Source organism: Lolium perenne, chromosome 2, assembly GCF_019359855.2.
Source record: "Lolium perenne isolate Kyuss_39 chromosome 2, Kyuss_2.0, whole genome shotgun sequence".
Classification (NCBI taxonomy): domain Eukaryota; kingdom Viridiplantae; phylum Streptophyta; class Magnoliopsida; order Poales; family Poaceae; genus Lolium; species Lolium perenne.
This window is the reverse complement of record NC_067245.2, coordinates 106,976,669-106,993,938: the sequence shown is the minus strand read 5'-3', so window position 1 is coordinate 106,993,938 and position 17,270 is coordinate 106,976,669. Positions and strand designations below refer to the sequence as shown.

Sequence of the window (17,270 nt, the reverse complement as noted above, 5' to 3'; positions counted from 1 at the left end):
TTGAAACATTGTACACCACCATCTCCATCATCTCCTGGGCACGAAAACCTTCAAGCCACAAATACCATCATGGTGCATATCACCATCACACTCTCCTTCCATCTCTATCTCTTTTATATTTTTGTACACATTATCTAAGCCACCATCTTGGCATGAAATAATGTGGCTCCACTATGATCAACATGTATGTTGGAAGCTCCCTTTTTATGATTCATTTTTTTTGAATGGCACATGAAGGAGCCGGCCATGCCATGCCATGGCACACATGTGCACCATACCTCTCAATATCTCTCTCTCTCACAATTACTCCACCTTGGGAAAACCTCTCTTTTCTTTGTCTCTTCCCAATGCCACTAATAATTTTCAGCTTGGGTCAATTTTCCCTTCCCCAAGCCAGCCACCCACCTTGGCCAATCACAAAGGAGGCAGCCAACTCCCTCTCCCTCTATATAAGGAGCTTGGCCGGCCACCTCCTTCACCTTTGGCTCTCATTTCTCTTCCTCCACTCCCTCACACTCTCCTCCTCCACTTCCCCACGAAATGCTGCTGCCCCTTGCTTGCATGGCCGGCCATGGCCATGGAAAGCCACCAAGATGAAGCTCCCCTCCTCCCTCAAGCTCCTCCTCACCATGAGAGCATCCCTCTCCCTCTCTTCTTCCCTAATCTTTGATGAATCCAGCTCTATTTCTCTTTTCCCCTCTCACAAGATTGGATCTTGATGCAGGTGCATGTTGGTCCAAGCATGGAGAAGGTTGAGCAATCCTCAGATCTGAAACTCTTGACCAAAGTTCGTCCAAAACCTTGCAGTAATTTCTGCTATCTTGTTGTTTCAGATTCTGGTACGATTTTGTAAAATCCGTCAAAAATCGTGTGCAGATCCAAATCGAGTGATTCAAAGTTCCATAGTTAGATATTGAAAAGATATACAACTTGGCGTTGGTCTCATCCTCAAATTCGTTACGGATTTTCCATGGTAAATAAAGTTTTTTAAACATGCAGAATCACTGTTTGTTAGATTTATCCCGTTTTACAAAACCTTTTTGAGCAAACTCAACTGTGAGTGAAAGCCCTCTTCAGTATCTTCATTTTGGCGTTGGTTTCACTTCAAATGACCTCCTGAAATTGGAATGGTTCATAGATCAAGATCTGGTCAGATCTGACTTTGTCGAATTAAACCAGGAGCTTGGAAACGAATTTTTGAATGAAACCAACTGGGTAAGAACCACCTATTCAATACCTTTCAGATGCAGCAGACCTCAGATTTTTGTGATTTGTGTATGATTTTTGGCGAATTAAACTTGTTCTGTATGTTCTGCTGTAACAACCCAAATTTCAAAACAAAGCAAAAATGAAGTTCCTTTTCCAAAAATGAGAACCAACAAAAACTTTTCTTAATTAAGAGTGCTATGCTTAGTGCTCATCCCTATTACTTGTGCTTCTACCCTGATGTGTGTTTTTATGCTTATGTGAAAAACCCTAAACCCTAACCTTTTCAAAATCATTTGTCTCTATTTTGAGAAACCCTGAATAAAGGAAAAACTATATGTGGGCCTATAGCCCTAATATGTGAATCTGAAACCTTACCCCTTTTCTTCTGCTAAATAGTGGTGAACCTTTGCCAAAGTTACTAAACCCTCAACCTCACCCCTCTTGTCCTCAATCTTTGAAAAATAGAATAAAAAGGAAAAATCTTATTTTAGAAAGAAGCATATATGCCTATGGCTATTTTGTAAAACTTCCCCTAGGCCTTTCTACTTTATGTAGAGAATTGGAAAGTATTCTTAAACCTTATCTAGTACTTTTCCAACACAATCCAAAGTGGAACACAAGGTTTTCAAAAAGAGAGTAATAATGCCATAGAGGTATATGAGAGCAAAATATCAATTTGTGAAATTGAGGATCTTGACCCTAGACTTGAAGTTGAATGGTTGGATCACTCCTATATGCCATTTCAACACCCAACAACATCTTTGGGTCAAGCCAAGTTCTATTAAAAATCAAATGCCACATATGCATAGAGGCATATGTGACCCCTAGCCATTGTCACAAATTCTTGTCCTATGCACTTCTACCTTTACCAAAATGGTGTGAAACCATCTCTGAACCCAATCTAACCCTAAATTGACCCTCACCCTTGCTCAAGTAAAGCAAGGGGAGCATCTGACAAGAATAAGAAATCTTGACTTGTCATCTCCTATGTGTTTTGGCCAATTTTGCAAATCTTGGAGCAAGACCATTTGAAATGGTTTCAATGGTTTGAAAATGTTTCTAAACTAATAAAAATGACATTAGAGTCAAGACAAGTCCAATCAAATGGAGAGAACCCCAATAGTGGGATATTTCCATTTTCCTCACATACACATAGGGCCAATTTATCAACTCTTGATCTAGGCACCAACCTTGCCTCAAAATGGTTGGAACCTTTCATCCAACTTCATCTAACACCAAATAAACCTCACCCTTGTCAAAGCAAGGCCAAGAAAAATAAAAGTTTAAATAGTTAGAAATTCACAAAACCTCACATAGGGCTTATGCCATTTTTCTAAATTTTGACCCTAGCCCATTTTGGCCTTCACCATTAGTTGTATAATGATGCTAAACATCTATTACAACTTTTGGAATCCAAGAAACCCAATTCAAATCAATTTCAAACTCAATTGGGGATCACATGCAATAATGGTCAAATCTGCCATAATTATTCTGGTCCCTACTTTGAGCCTCTCCATTTCAAGTTTTTCAAACTAGACTTTCCCAACTCTTTGCATGTCATCTAAGAGGACATCAAGATGAACACTTTTTGTAAAGACCACCTTGCCCCAATCCTTCTTGATCAATTGCTTTGCTCATCCAAAGTTGGCACTTTTAATTAAGTGGAACAATCTCCCACTATTCAAATTTTGCCATTCTTTAAATTTCTAAATTCCACCACCACCTATCTTTGCCTCTGGTCATTTAGAACCAAACCAACCACACTCTTTTCATTTTGGTCAACCTTTTTAAACTCAAGCAAAATTGAGCAAATATTGAAAAGTCCAAATATGACATAAATACAACACTATTTGAAATAGTGTTCTACTACCCATAACCTACCCCAAACCAACCCTACATGTTTCCTTGCCCCCTCCCTGCCTCACACCACCACAGGAACCCTAGGGAAGGGCAAGACATGGCCTAGCCATGGCCATGCCAATGGCATGCCGGCCATGCCGTGCTCCCTCCTCTCTCCTTCACCTCCAGCCCTGGCCCTGATGTCCATAAGCACCACCTCACCTCCCTAGTGCAGCCTATACCAACCCTGGTCGGAGAAGATGCCGAGGGTCGCCGGAATTCGCTCGCCCAAAATCGACCGGGATGCCGCTCGCGTCGCAGCGCGCGCGTCCGTTTACCTACCCTGGGCACGCGTCGCCTCGCCGCAGCACGCCTCCCTGGACCCCCTCTCTGCGCGTCGAGCCTCACCGCCGCACCACAGAACCCGCCGAGGCAGCGCCGTGTCCCCGCGAGCGCCGTCGCCGACGACCAGCTCGCCGCTTTCCCGCAACCCTGCCGCCGAGAACGTCACCGTCGCGCGTCGTCACCGGACCGTCCCCCACCTCGCCTGCTAGCTCCCTAGCACCGCCCCGGACACCCTCTACCTCGCCACTGCTCCCTCCTACCCCTCTCCATCGCCGGAGAAGCCGCGCCCTAGTCGCCATCATCGCCGCGCCTCAGCACCTTCACGCGTCTATAAAAGGGAGCCTCCCCTCGACTCTTTCTGCACACCCGCATCATTCCCTCCCCTCTCTGAACCACCTCTACTCCTTCCCCAACCACATTGGCCGCCGGAGCAAGCCAATTCGTCGCCGGAGACCCGCAAGCTGCCGCATGACGCCGCCGTCGATTGGAGCCCTCCCCGGAGACGCCACTGCTACCGGGGAGGACCGCCGTCGTCTACAACATCGACCTGCATCAACGCCGCCGCTGTCGACGTCCCAGCTCGCCGCCGGCCCCCTACCTCCGCCGGGCCCGCGTGGGCCTCTCGTCGACGGCGACGACGATCCACAGCCGCCCGATCTGCATCTAATCCAACCGCCCACCTTCTCCCGTGCCGTTTCGGTGAGTTTCACTCAGCGACGCGCGGGCCCCTTTGTCAGCTGGCCCGCAGCGCTAGTTGGGCTGCCCCTGGGCATTTTCAAATCTTTCGGCCCGTTTAGTTTCCCGCCGGCCCATTTTGCAAATCCTGTTAAATAAATTGGTTATAAATTGTAATACTGCCTCCACTTTGAAATTCAACCATTTCAAATTGGCTAAACCAAATCTAGTGAATTTTATATTTTTGGAAAGCTTAGGAAAATATCTATCCAATGCCACTGGCCTCATGGTCAATCTCTTTGTAGAATTAATCTGACAAAAATAACAAGTCAGGGACTTTTCTGCCTTAGATTAATTCTTAAAAATCAACCACAAATGATTTTAAGTTAATTCCAACTCCTTTAGCTCACATTTGACTTACACTAATTGTTTCTACAAGAAAATGGTGTGGTCACTTTGCATGATCATGCCCTAGTTTAAGAAGTGTGCAACATGGCTAGTTTAACTAGTTGATATTGTCCAAAACTATTAAGTAATTCATATGAAGTCATATACTTCATTTAAATCTTGTCTCAAATGAATTCATGTGATGTTTGGACCCCTGGCCAAACTCACCTATATGAATTGCTAAGAGATTTAAATCATAGGTAGTGTTATTAAATGGTATGAGGTATTTTACCTCATTTAAATCTATTTCTCAAATAATGATAATGAATGGTTGACCTGAGTCAACATGATTTCATGTATGATTGTTGAGAAATTAAATCTTAAGAAGTTTTCAGTAAGAGAAAGGTATTTCTCAAACACTAGATGGAAACTATCACTTACATGTAAGGAGAGGAGATTATTTTCCTCAAGCAACACAACCAATGCACTCTAAGTGTAGTATTGGTGTGAGTACAAGTATTGTTAGAATAACCAATGTATTGTTGAGGTGGTGCAATCACCTCAATGGTAGTTGCTAACCTAGTTACAACTATGTGTTAAATCTTATGAGAGGTTTCTCTCTCATTTAAATCTTGGTCCCAAGTATTTCAACATGAGGTATGGACCATGGTCTATATAATCTCATATTGAGCATTGGGTGACCTTAAATCATTACCCTTGTTAGGATTAAATTGTATGAGGTATGAAACCTCATTTAAATCATTTTCTCAAATGAGGAGTATGAAGAGGTTGACTTTGGTCAACCTAGGTCATATTTTGTTCATAAGAGAAATTAAATCTTAATAAGATAATGGGAGGAAATATCTTTTGCTTGAATAAGAGGAACACATCCACCCACTTAATAGTAGTGTGGGATGCTAGTTTAAATTGTGTGAAGCTTGTGTGTGCGTAGTTAGTATGTACGTTTGGTGGAATGATTGTGTATCCCGTATTCGTATTTTAGACGCTAGTACCGGAGACCATCAAGAAGGGGAGGACTTCTACAACAAGGAGAAAGGAGAAGAGAACTTAGACCCTCACTTCATACCAAGGCAAGCCAATACCGATGCAAGTTAATCTGTAGCAAGCTGAAATACCAATGCAAGTTTATCAATGATATTGTTTGCAAGCTAAAATACTTAGTTTGCAAGCTAATATTCTTGCAAGGTGCAAAGCCCTCTTAGGGCAAGGCACCATGTTTCTTAGCTTTTCTTATATGAACCCATCCCCAGTTTTTACTGTACAAGTTTACCGATTTGTTTTTAAATGAGTTACTTTTATAGTTAACTTTGGTCGAAGTAAAGAAGTTTACTAGAATAGTCAAGATAGCAAGCTATCACCATTGCCAGCTAGACCTTTGCAAGTTAACCCCAATGCAAGATAATAATCTTGCAAACTTGCAAAGCACTATGAGCAAGGCATTACCTTATCTACTTTATACTTATGATCCTATTTTCCAGTTTTTACTTTACAAACCTTATGTACTTTGGTTTTGTCAAAGTACTTTTTGATTCATGATTCACTTGGTTAGTATGGGATTAGTACAAGAGTATCAAACTTAGCCTAGAAACACACCAAATACTTAGCATCCCTCTTGCATAGATGCTAGTGCTGATTTGAAAGTGGCTACTCCATGTGGGAGGCCAGGAGGCTGAAATGATTTCGAAAACCTTGGAATGACGAGTCATTCTATTGAGAGATTTTTAAAGGAGTTTCGAAACCTTGGGATGAAGATGCATTCCATTGAATGATTTCTTTTGAAGGTGAATATGACTGGTGAATGACTTGGTGAATGTTTCAAAAATACTGATGGTTGGGTTCGGATGCGATACCATTCCAATTTTACCGTACCCCCACAATACCTGAATCTGGGTAGGGCTTAACTGGAAGTTTGTGTGTCTTAGTATGGGTTCCCTCTAAACAAGCATCATCGGGGTTATGCCGAAAGCTGCCTCTACCACAACAACTGAGATGATACGATATGATGCGCGATGAGGTGAATGTCCGGCCCAAGCCCTGTGCAGTTCCCAGGTTGACAGTTGGTCTTCACTGGGAGGCCAAGCTCATGGGGAGAGGTGCCTATACTAGGGTATGTAAATGAAAGGTTATGATTGGTAGTTCGCGTACTGCGTACGATAAATCAGGGCCAGTTACCCCTGACGAGCTATTGCAATTGTTGTGGCACAAGTGTACAACCTCTGCAGAGTTAAACCTATTCGAATAGCCGCGTCCTCGGTTATGGACAGTTGGAAAGGCCATACTGTTCCGTCATCAGAACTTTTCGAAAACTATGAATGGTGAAGTGTGACTTATGACTTTGAACTTGAATGGAGACTTTGACTTGGAATCACAACAGAGTTGTGGGAATGACACTAATGTTCCCACTTGAGTAGTTGGTACATAAAGAGTTGTTTACAAAAATGTTTGTGAAACAAAATCTGCTTTATGCAAAATAAACTAGAGCTTAGCACCCCCTTACTAGGATTGTGAGCACTTACCTTAGTATTAGTTTGCGAGTACTTTAAAGTACTCACGGCTGTGTCCCTGGCTATTCAAATGGCCAGATTATGAAGAAGAACAACAGGGTGAAGAAGATGACCAGCAGGACGCCCACGACAACTAGGGAGCCTTCTGACGTCAAGCGTTGGCCTGTGGACTAGAGAGTCCCTTCTACGTTACGCTTCCGCTATGAACCTATGAACTTGGTGAATGTTGATCCCTAGATTGACTATGTGTGTATTATGGGATCATGTGATCTCTATTTGTAAAGACGACTATGGTATGTAATGAATGATGACATATGATATTCAACTGTTATGTCTCGCAACAACAATATTCCTGGGATTGCGATGTATGGCATGACAGGCATCTGGACTTAAAAATCCGGGTGTTGACAAGTTGGTATCAGAGCCATTGTTTGACCTTAGGAGACCCTAGTTAGAATGGACGTCTGAAAAACTTAGTTTCAAAAACCAATGAAGTGAATATTTGTGAAAACTTGTTCTTACTCTTACCTTGGAGATTCTTTGCCAAAAATGAGAAAAACATACTCTACTTTCTTGCAAGCCTACATAAAAATTTGCACACTTGACTACTTCTCTAATCTACTCCTCTTTGCTCACAGATGACGTACCAATGGGAGTCCTATCAGCTTGGTCCCGAAGGCGACCTCAAGTTCGAAAAAGAGTTGAAGCAACTAGTGGATTATCTGGGACACCCGTACCCCAAGTTCTTCGGAATGCCACTTAAGGCTAAGTCAGGAGAACCACCTCAGTGGGACGTTTCTACTGATCTACGAAGGAAGCTTGATGCCCCGGTATGGGAAACCATTTGGGTTTCTGTAACGGGAAACACCTGGAAGGAAGGACTAGCCGAAGCGATGCAGGAAGCAATTTTTCGTCTGTGTGGACAAAATAAGGACAAGATCAAGAACACTCGCTTCATCTACTACCCAAGACATGACCCCTGGGGAGAACCAATGACCATGCCCCCACCGCAACCAAAGATGAACCCCTCTGAAGCACCTCAGGACTTCCGGCAGTACAAAACCCGCAGGGATTTGGACAATGCCCTCGCCTCTCGTCAAGCATCTCACCCGTGAAGAAGAAGATTCCACCCGGAAGAGTAGTATCACCTCAGCACTTAAGTAGGTGTGAGTTGTATCAGGATCCCCATGTATCGTAGAACGAATGAATGGTTCTTCAAACCAACGGTGTGTTAGATTTGTAATGTGTGATGTTTGGTATGAATGAAAAGGTGTTGCTGGTTTTTACCCCTTCAACACTACTCAAGTTTTCAAGTTTTGAACTTTGTGAACTTTAACTCAAACAAACCCTAGAAGTTTCCCTCTTATCTTATCATCTACTTCAATGTTCAGATGGCCCCTCCTACCCGTAACAACTCCCGTGCCCAGGCCAATCAGATACACACCGAGCACGCCAAGATGACTGACACCATCAACATCCTTGCAATGGAGCGCAGGGCGCTTCGCCATCAGCAAGCCAAGAAGGACTACCTCATTGCCCGCCTCCGCGTGAAGATAGCATCACTAGAACGGCTCATCCCAGTACCCCACCATGCCCCTAGAGCCAAGTCCAATGTGACTTGCTACGCATGCGGTGCTACTGGTCACTACTCTAACAAGTGCCCGAGGAAAGCCACCAACAATGCCCCCAGGACGGGAAGCAATGCTGTACCCATCGTACAAACAAGCAAGTCAACGGTAACCTGCTATGAATGTGGAACTGTGGGTCATTTCTCCAATGAATGCCGCAAGAAGCTTGCCAAGATCGCCGCCAACCCCTCTGCATCTGTACAGCAGCAGCACCATATCGCAACCAGAAGGAAGTTTGCTCCAAACTACCCGAACAACCGCAACGGTCGCTACTACAACCGGAAGGCCACCGAAACACAAGAAACCTCTCAGAATATGCCAAGTATGTTCCCTGCTAAATCCTATCACCCAATCTCTCTTAGGAACCTAACTCTTCTTAAAATCTCGGGACGAGATTTGTTTAAGGGGGAAGGGTTTGTAACAACCCAAATTTCAAAACAAAGCAAAAATGAAGTTCCTTTTCCAAAAATGAGAACCAACAAAAACTTTTCTTAATTAAGAGTGCTATGCTTAGTGCTCATCCCTATTACTTGTGCTTCTACCCTGATGTGTGTTTTTATGCTTATGTGAAAAACCCTAAACCCTAACCTTTTCAAAATCATTTGTCTCTATTTTGAGAAACCCTGAATAAAGGAAAAACTATATGTGGGCCTATAGCCCTAATATGTGAATCTGAAACCTTACCCCTTTTCTTCTGCTAAATAGTGGTGAACCTTTGCCAAAGTTACTAAACCCTCAACCTCACCCCTCTTGTCCTCAATCTTTGAAAAATAGAATAAAAAGGAAAAATCTTATTTTAGAAAGAAGCATATATGCCTATGGCTATTTTGTAAAACTTCCCCTAGGCCTTTCTACTTTATGTAGAGAATTGGAAAGTATTCTTAAACCTTATCTAGTACTTTTCCAACACAATCCAAAGTGGAACACAAGGTTTTCAAAAAGAGAGTAATAATGCCATAGAGGTATATGAGAGCAAAATATCAATTTGTGAAATTGAGGATCTTGACCCTAGACTTGAAGTTGAATGGTTGGATCACTCCTATATGCCATTTCAACACCCAACAACATCTTTGGGTCAAGCCAAGTTCTATTAAAAATCAAATGCCACATATGCATAGAGGCATATGTGACCCCTAGCCATTGTCACAAATTCTTGTCCTATGCACTTCTACCTTTACCAAAATGGTGTGAAACCATCTCTGAACCCAATCTAACCCTAAATTGACCCTCACCCTTGCTCAAGTAAAGCAAGGGGAGCATCTGACAAGAATAAGAAATCTTGACTTGTCATCTCCTATGTGTTTTGGCCAATTTTGCAAATCTTGGAGCAAGACCATTTGAAATGGTTTCAATGGTTTGAAAATGTTTCTAAACTAATAAAAATGACATTAGAGTCAAGACAAGTCCAATCAAATGGAGAGAACCCCAATAGTGGGATATTTCCATTTTCCTCACATACACATAGGGCCAATTTATCAACTCTTGATCTAGGCACCAACCTTGCCTCAAAATGGTTGGAACCTTTCATCCAACTTCATCTAACACCAAATAAACCTCACCCTTGTCAAAGCAAGGCCAAGAAAAATAAAAGTTTAAATAGTTAGAAATTCACAAAACCTCACATAGGGCTTATGCCATTTTTCTAAATTTTGACCCTAGCCCATTTTGGCCTTCACCATTAGTTGTATAATGATGCTAAACATCTATTACAACTTTTGGAATCCAAGAAACCCAATTCAAATCAATTTCAAACTCAATTGGGGATCACATGCAATAATGGTCAAATCTGCCATAATTATTCTGGTCCCTACTTTGAGCCTCTCCATTTCAAGTTTTTCAAACTAGACTTTCCCAACTCTTTGCATGTCATCTAAGAGGACATCAAGATGAACACTTTTTGTAAAGACCACCTTGCCCCAATCCTTCTTGATCAATTGCTTTGCTCATCCAAAGTTGGCACTTTTAATTAAGTGGAACAATCTCCCACTATTCAAATTTTGCCATTCTTTAAATTTCTAAATTCCACCACCACCTATCTTTGCCTCTGGTCATTTAGAACCAAACCAACCACACTCTTTTCATTTTGGTCAACCTTTTTAAACTCAAGCAAAATTGAGCAAATATTGAAAAGTCCAAATATGACATAAATACAACACTATTTGAAATAGTGTTCTACTACCCATAACCTACCCCAAACCAACCCTACATGTTTCCTTGCCCCCTCCCTGCCTCACACCACCACAGGAACCCTAGGGAAGGGCAAGACATGGCCTAGCCATGGCCATGCCAATGGCATGCCGGCCATGCCGTGCTCCCTCCTCTCTCCTTCACCTCCAGCCCTGGCCCTGATGTCCATAAGCACCACCTCACCTCCCTAGTGCAGCCTATACCAACCCTGGTCGGAGAAGATGCCGAGGGTCGCCGGAATTCGCTCGCCCAAAATCTACCTGGATGCCGCTCGCGTCGCAGCGCGCGCGTCCGTGGACATACCCTGGGCACGCGTCGCCTCGCCGCAGCACGCCTCCCCTGGACCCCCTCTCTGCGCGTCGAGCCTCACCGCCGCACCCTGAACCCGCCAGGCAAGCGCCCGTGTCCCCGCGAGCGCCGTCGCCGACGACCAGCTCGCCGCTTTCCCGCAACCCTGCCGCCAGAACGTCACCGTCGCGCGTCGTCACCGGACCGTCCCCACCTCGCCTGCTAGCTCCCTAGCACCGCCCGGACACCCTCTACCTCGCCTGCTCCCTCCTACCCCTCTCCATCGCCGGAGAAGCCGCGCCCTAGTCGCCATCATCGCCGCGCCTCAGCACCTTCACGCGCCTATAAAAGGGAGCCTCCCCTCGACTCTTTCTGCACACCCGCATCATTCCCTCCCCTCTCTGAACCACCTCTACTCCTTCCCCAACCACATTGGCCGCCGGAGCAAGCCAATTCGTCGCCGGAGACCCGCAAGCTGCCGCAGACGCCGCCGTCGATTGGAGCCCTCCCGGAGACGCCATCGCTACCGGGAGGACCGCCGTCGTCTACAACATCGACCTGCATCAACGCCGCCGCTCGCCGACGTCCCAGCTCGCCGCCGACCCCCTACCTCCGCCGTGCCCGCGTACGCACTCTCGTCGGCGGCGACGACGATCCACAGCCGCCCGATGCATCTAATCCAACCGCCCACCTTCTCCGTGCCGTTTCGGTGAGTTTCACTCACTGACGCGCGGGCCCCTTTGTCAGCTGGCCCGCAGCGCTGGTTGGGCTGCCCCGGGCATTTTCAAATCTTTCGGCCCGTTTAGTTTCCCGCCGGCCCATTTTGCAAATCTGTTAAATAAATTGGTTATAAATTGTATCTTGCCTCCACTTTGAAATTCAACCATTTCAAATTGGCTAAACCAAATCTAGTGAATTTTATATTTTTGGAAAGCTTAGGAAAATATCTATCCAATGCCACTGGCCTCATGGTCAATCTCTTTGTAGAATTAATCTGACAAAAATAACAAGTCAGGGACTTTTCTGCCTTAGATTAATTCTTAAAAATCAACCACAAATGATTTTAAGTTAATTCCAACTCCTTTAGCTCACATTTGACTTACACTAATTGTTTCTACAAGAAAATGGTGTGGTCACTTTGCATGATCATGCCCTAGTTTAAGAAGTGTGCAACATGGCTAGTTTAACTAGTTGATATTGTCCAAAACTATTAAGTAATTCATATGAAGTCATATACTTCATTTAAATCTTGTCTCAAATGAATTCATGTGATGTTTGGACCCCTGGCCAAACTCACCTATATGAATTGCTAAGAGATTTAAATCATAGGTAGTGTTATTAAATGGTATGAGGTATTTTACCTCATTTAAATCTATTTCTCAAATAATGATAATGAATGGTTGACCTGAGTCAACATGATTTCATGTATGATTGTTGAGAAATTAAATCTTAAGAAGTTTTCAGTAAGAGAAAGGTATTTCTCAAACACTAGATGGAAACTATCACTTACATGTAAGGAGAGGAGATTATTTTCCTCAAGCAACACAACCAATGCACTCTAAGTGTAGTATTGGTGTGAGTACAAGTATTGTTAGAATAACCAATGTATTGTTGAGGTGGTGCAATCACCTCAATGGTAGTTGCTAACCTAGTTACAACTATGTGTTAAATCTTATGAGAGGTTTCTCTCTCATTTAAATCTTGGTCCCAAGTATTTCAACATGAGGTATGGACCATGGTCTATATAATCTCATATTGAGCATTGGGTGACCTTAAATCATTACCCTTGTTAGGATTAAATTGTATGAGGTATGAAACCTCATTTAAATCATTTTCTCAAATGAGGAGTATGAAGAGGTTGACTTTGGTCAACCTAGGTCATATTTTGTTCATAAGAGAAATTAAATCTTAATAAGATAATGGGAGGAAATATCTTTTGCTTGAATAAGAGGAACACATCCACCCACTTAATAGTAGTGTGGGATGCTAGTTTAAATTGTGTGAAGCTTGTGTGTGCGTAGTTAGTATGTACGTTTGGTGGAATGATTGTGTATCCCGTATTCGTATTTTAGACGCTAGTACCGGAGACCATCAAGAAGGGGAGGACTTCTACAACAAGGAGAAAGGAGAAGAGAACTTAGACCCTCACTTCATACCAAGGCAAGCCAATACCGATGCAAGTTAATCTGTAGCAAGCTGAAATACCAATGCAAGTTTATCAATGATATTGTTTGCAAGCTAAAATACTTAGTTTGCAAGCTAATATTCTTGCAAGGTGCAAAGCCCTCTTAGGGCAAGGCACCATGTTTCTTAGCTTTTCTTATATGAACCCATCCCCAGTTTTTACTGTACAAGTTTACCGATTTGTTTTTAAATGAGTTACTTTTATAGTTAACTTTGGTCGAAGTAAAGAAGTTTACTAGAATAGTCAAGATAGCAAGCTATCACCATTGCCAGCTAGACCTTTGCAAGTTAACCCCAATGCAAGATAATAATCTTGCAAACTTGCAAAGCACTATGAGCAAGGCATTACCTTATCTACTTTATACTTATGATCCTATTTTCCAGTTTTTACTTTACAAACCTTATGTACTTTGGTTTTGTCAAAGTACTTTTTGATTCATGATTCACTTGGTTAGTATGGGATTAGTACAAGAGTATCAAACTTAGCCTAGAAACACACCAAATACTTAGCATCCCTCTTGCATAGATGCTAGTGCTGATTTGAAAGTGGCTACTCCATGTGGGAGACTGGGAACTGAAATGATTTCGAAAACCTTGGAATGACGAGTCATTCTATTGAGAGATTTTTAAAGGAGTTTCGAAACCTTGGGATGAAGATGCATTCCATTGAATGATTTCTTTTGAAGGTGAATATGACTGGTGAATGACTTGGTGAATGTTTCAAAGATGCGATGGTTGGGTTCGGATGCGATACCATTCCAATTTTCTTAGTACCCCCACAATACCTGAATCTGGGTAGGGCTTAAGCTGGAAGTTTGTGTGTCTTAGTATGGGTTCCCTCTAAACAAGCATCATCGGGGTTATGCCGAAAGCTGCCTCTACCACAACAAGCGAGATGATACGATATGATGCGCGATGAGGTGAATGTCCGGCCCAAGCCTGTGCAGTTCCCGGGTTGACAGTTGGTCTTCACTTTGGGAGGCCAAGCTCATGGGGAGAGGTGCCTATACTAGGGTATGTAAATGAAAGGTTATGATTGGTAGTTCGCGTACTGCGTACGATAAATCAGGGCCGATTACCCTGACGAGCTATTGCAATTGTTGTGGCACAAGTGTACAACCTCTGCAGAGTTAAACCTATTCGAATAGCCGCGTCCTCGGTTATGGACAGTTGGAAAGGCCATACTGTTCCGTCATCAGAACTTTTCGAAAACTATGAATGGTGAAGTGTGACTTATGACTTTGAACTTGAATGGAGACTTTGACTTGGAATCACAACAGAGTTGTGGGAATGACACTAATGTTCCCACTTGAGTAGTTGGTACATAAAGAGTTGTTTACAAAAATGTTTGTGAAACAAAATCTGCTTTATGCAAAATAAACTAGAGCTTAGCACCCCCTTACTAGGATTGTGAGCACTTACCTTAGTATTAGTTTGCGAGTACTTTAAAGTACTCACGGCTGTGTCCCTGGCTATTCAAATGGCCAGATTATGAAGAAGAACAACAGGGTGAAGAAGATGACCAGCAGGACGCCCACGACAACTAGGGAGCCTTCTGACGTCAAGCGTTGGCCTGTGGACTAGAGAGTCCCTTCTACGTTACGCTTCCGCTATGAACCTATGAACTTGGTGAATGTTGATCCCTAGATTGACTATGTGTGTATTATGGGATCATGTGATCTCTATTTGTAAAGACGACTATGGTATGTAATGAATGATGACATATGATATTCAACTGTTATGTCTCGCAACAACAATATTCCTGGGATTGCGATGTATGGCATGACAGGCATCTGGACTTAAAAATCCGGGTGTTGACATCTGCAGACATGACTGTTAGCTTTTAAATCACCAAAAATCCATTTTTGAACCTAATTGAGTGATTCCAATTTTGTAGGATTGCTTAATGTTTTCTTAATCGTCTCAAACAAGTTTCAAACATTTATCTGTTGTGTAAATCCAGAGTGAAAGCAAATGGTATAGACATGCAGTAAACTTGTAAATCCATTTGTAAGAGTTTCAGAAATAATTTGAACCCAAATCCAATTGTGTGTGAATCTCTGTTTAAATATCTTTGAAATTCCAGTGGCCTCATATTTTTAGGATTTTTCTACGATTTATGGCTTACAGATCTTGTTTTCTGTACAGTCAGATTCAAAGAAATTCCTAAAATAGGATTAACCTTTTTGGGTGATTCCAATTGGGTTAGTCTTGTATTAGTACTTGCTATCTAGGAAAAATATTATTAGTCTCTGTTCATACATATTTGTTGCTGTTAGTAATGTATATGTGTGACATGCATTGTTGAAGCAAAACTTCTCGGTTTAATTAAAACCCTTGACCAACTCCTTTTGGTAGAGATGGGCAACCTTTGTTTTATGCTTGCAAAACAAAAGCTCTGCAACTTAACATTAGCTCTTTTGTTTAGCTTGAGTTTTCAAATGGTGTGGTATCTTGCTTGCTTCCTATTATTGTATAGTGTTAAGTGAGCCAATTAAATTGGGAAAACTGATTTCTACTTTTCCAAAAATGTTTGAAAATGTTTTGTGAATGTATTTGATGTCAAACTAACGCTCTTGTCCTCTTTATGATTTTATCTACCAGGGGGTACTTAGCTTGTGCCATGGTGATACCGAGAGAGGCAATTGCTAAGTTGTGATACTCTCATACCTTTACTAGGTAAATAAAATGGGTTCTCTTTAAGTTGTTTGTGGTATCTATAAGTCCTTTGTATAGTGGCCCTTATTTGATTGGTTAACTTATGATTGTTGCATGTTTGTTTTGTTGGTACAATGTGATTGATTGTGTTCCTTTTATATTTTTTGGCGATAGATGCGAACAATTCTGGAGAAGAAGAAGAAGAAGTGGAATCGGACGAGGATTTTTTTTATTTATGTTGTTGGGATTCTTATATTGATGGAGTTGAAGAAGTCCAGTGACAAATAAGCCAAGGCAAGCCATCTTTGAACTCTGAATGATGTGGTGTTGGATGTCAATTGTTGATGTCCCTAAGCATCTTATCCCTTATGTGATGATCTCTCTATGTTGGTCTATGTATGGTTGTAATTAGAGTATTTCCTTGTGGTGGTCTTTCATCTTTGTTCACATGTTGGAGGGATGCATGGTGTCACGGCCGTGCTACTCCCTTGGGTCTACTTGAGTGCTCAACATGATCATGTCATTTACAAAATAGAGTTTTACACCACACCCCCACCTTGTTGAGTCTAGATGGTATCAAGGTCATGAAGCTTGGTGTAATTCTCAACTTGAGAGAAGTATGCCGTGGCCCCTCATGAATGATGAACGGGTAGAATACCTACACCACCCAAGTTGTATAGTAGCACCACAAATCAGAAAGTTTGATCCACCTTATGTTATCATCTTACATGCTTACCTTAAGCAAGTAGGATCCACTTTATGCCACTCACATATACCCTCATGGCATGATGATCTTCATCTTGACCATGGTGTTGTGTTAGTTCCTTCTCATGAAACTATAGGTTGGGAACCCCTCAAGGTTTACCTTGTTGTAAATGTTTATGAAAACCTTGGGTGAGTTAACCCAAGTGTATGGTTTATGAAAGCAAACGATCTTGATAAAGATGTTTGGAAAATTGGTGTATGGGTGTTTATTGAACAACCAAGGTGTTGTGGGAAAAAGAAATGGTTTTCTAAAAAGGAGCACTGCGTATAAGTGTACACCAGCCCAACTTTATTCGCGCAACCACATTATCCAATATGGGCACGGGCTTAGTCCGTAGTTCGTTGAATTTGGCATGAGCACCCTTCACAACTCTCTAGGGAGGGTCACGATGACCTCCGACGCCGGGTTGCGCTCTGGAGGAGGCAATACACTGTCTAAACCGATAGCCGGACGATTACTGAGGGTCTTCCGTCATGGCGCCGGAGATACGCTCAAAAGGAGGTATGCTGCCGGGGTGCCGGGAAGGGGTAAGCCCGCAGGGAAGGACTTGTGCCAATGGAGACGGGCGAAAGACTATGA

At 42.7% G+C, this 17,270-nt stretch overlaps 1 long non-coding RNA gene across 1 annotated transcript; it reads left to right on the top strand.

Annotated features, from left to right (window-relative positions):
* Positions 1 to 492: 492 nt before the first annotated feature.
* Positions 493 to 16,320, top strand: LOC127330235 (uncharacterized). Its single transcript, XR_007869199.1, has 5 exons — positions 493 to 787; positions 877 to 973; positions 1,139 to 1,215; positions 15,872 to 15,946; positions 16,100 to 16,320. It is a non-coding gene; the product is annotated as an uncharacterized lncRNA (long non-coding RNA).
* The last annotated feature ends 950 nt before the right edge of the window (positions 16,321 to 17,270 follow it).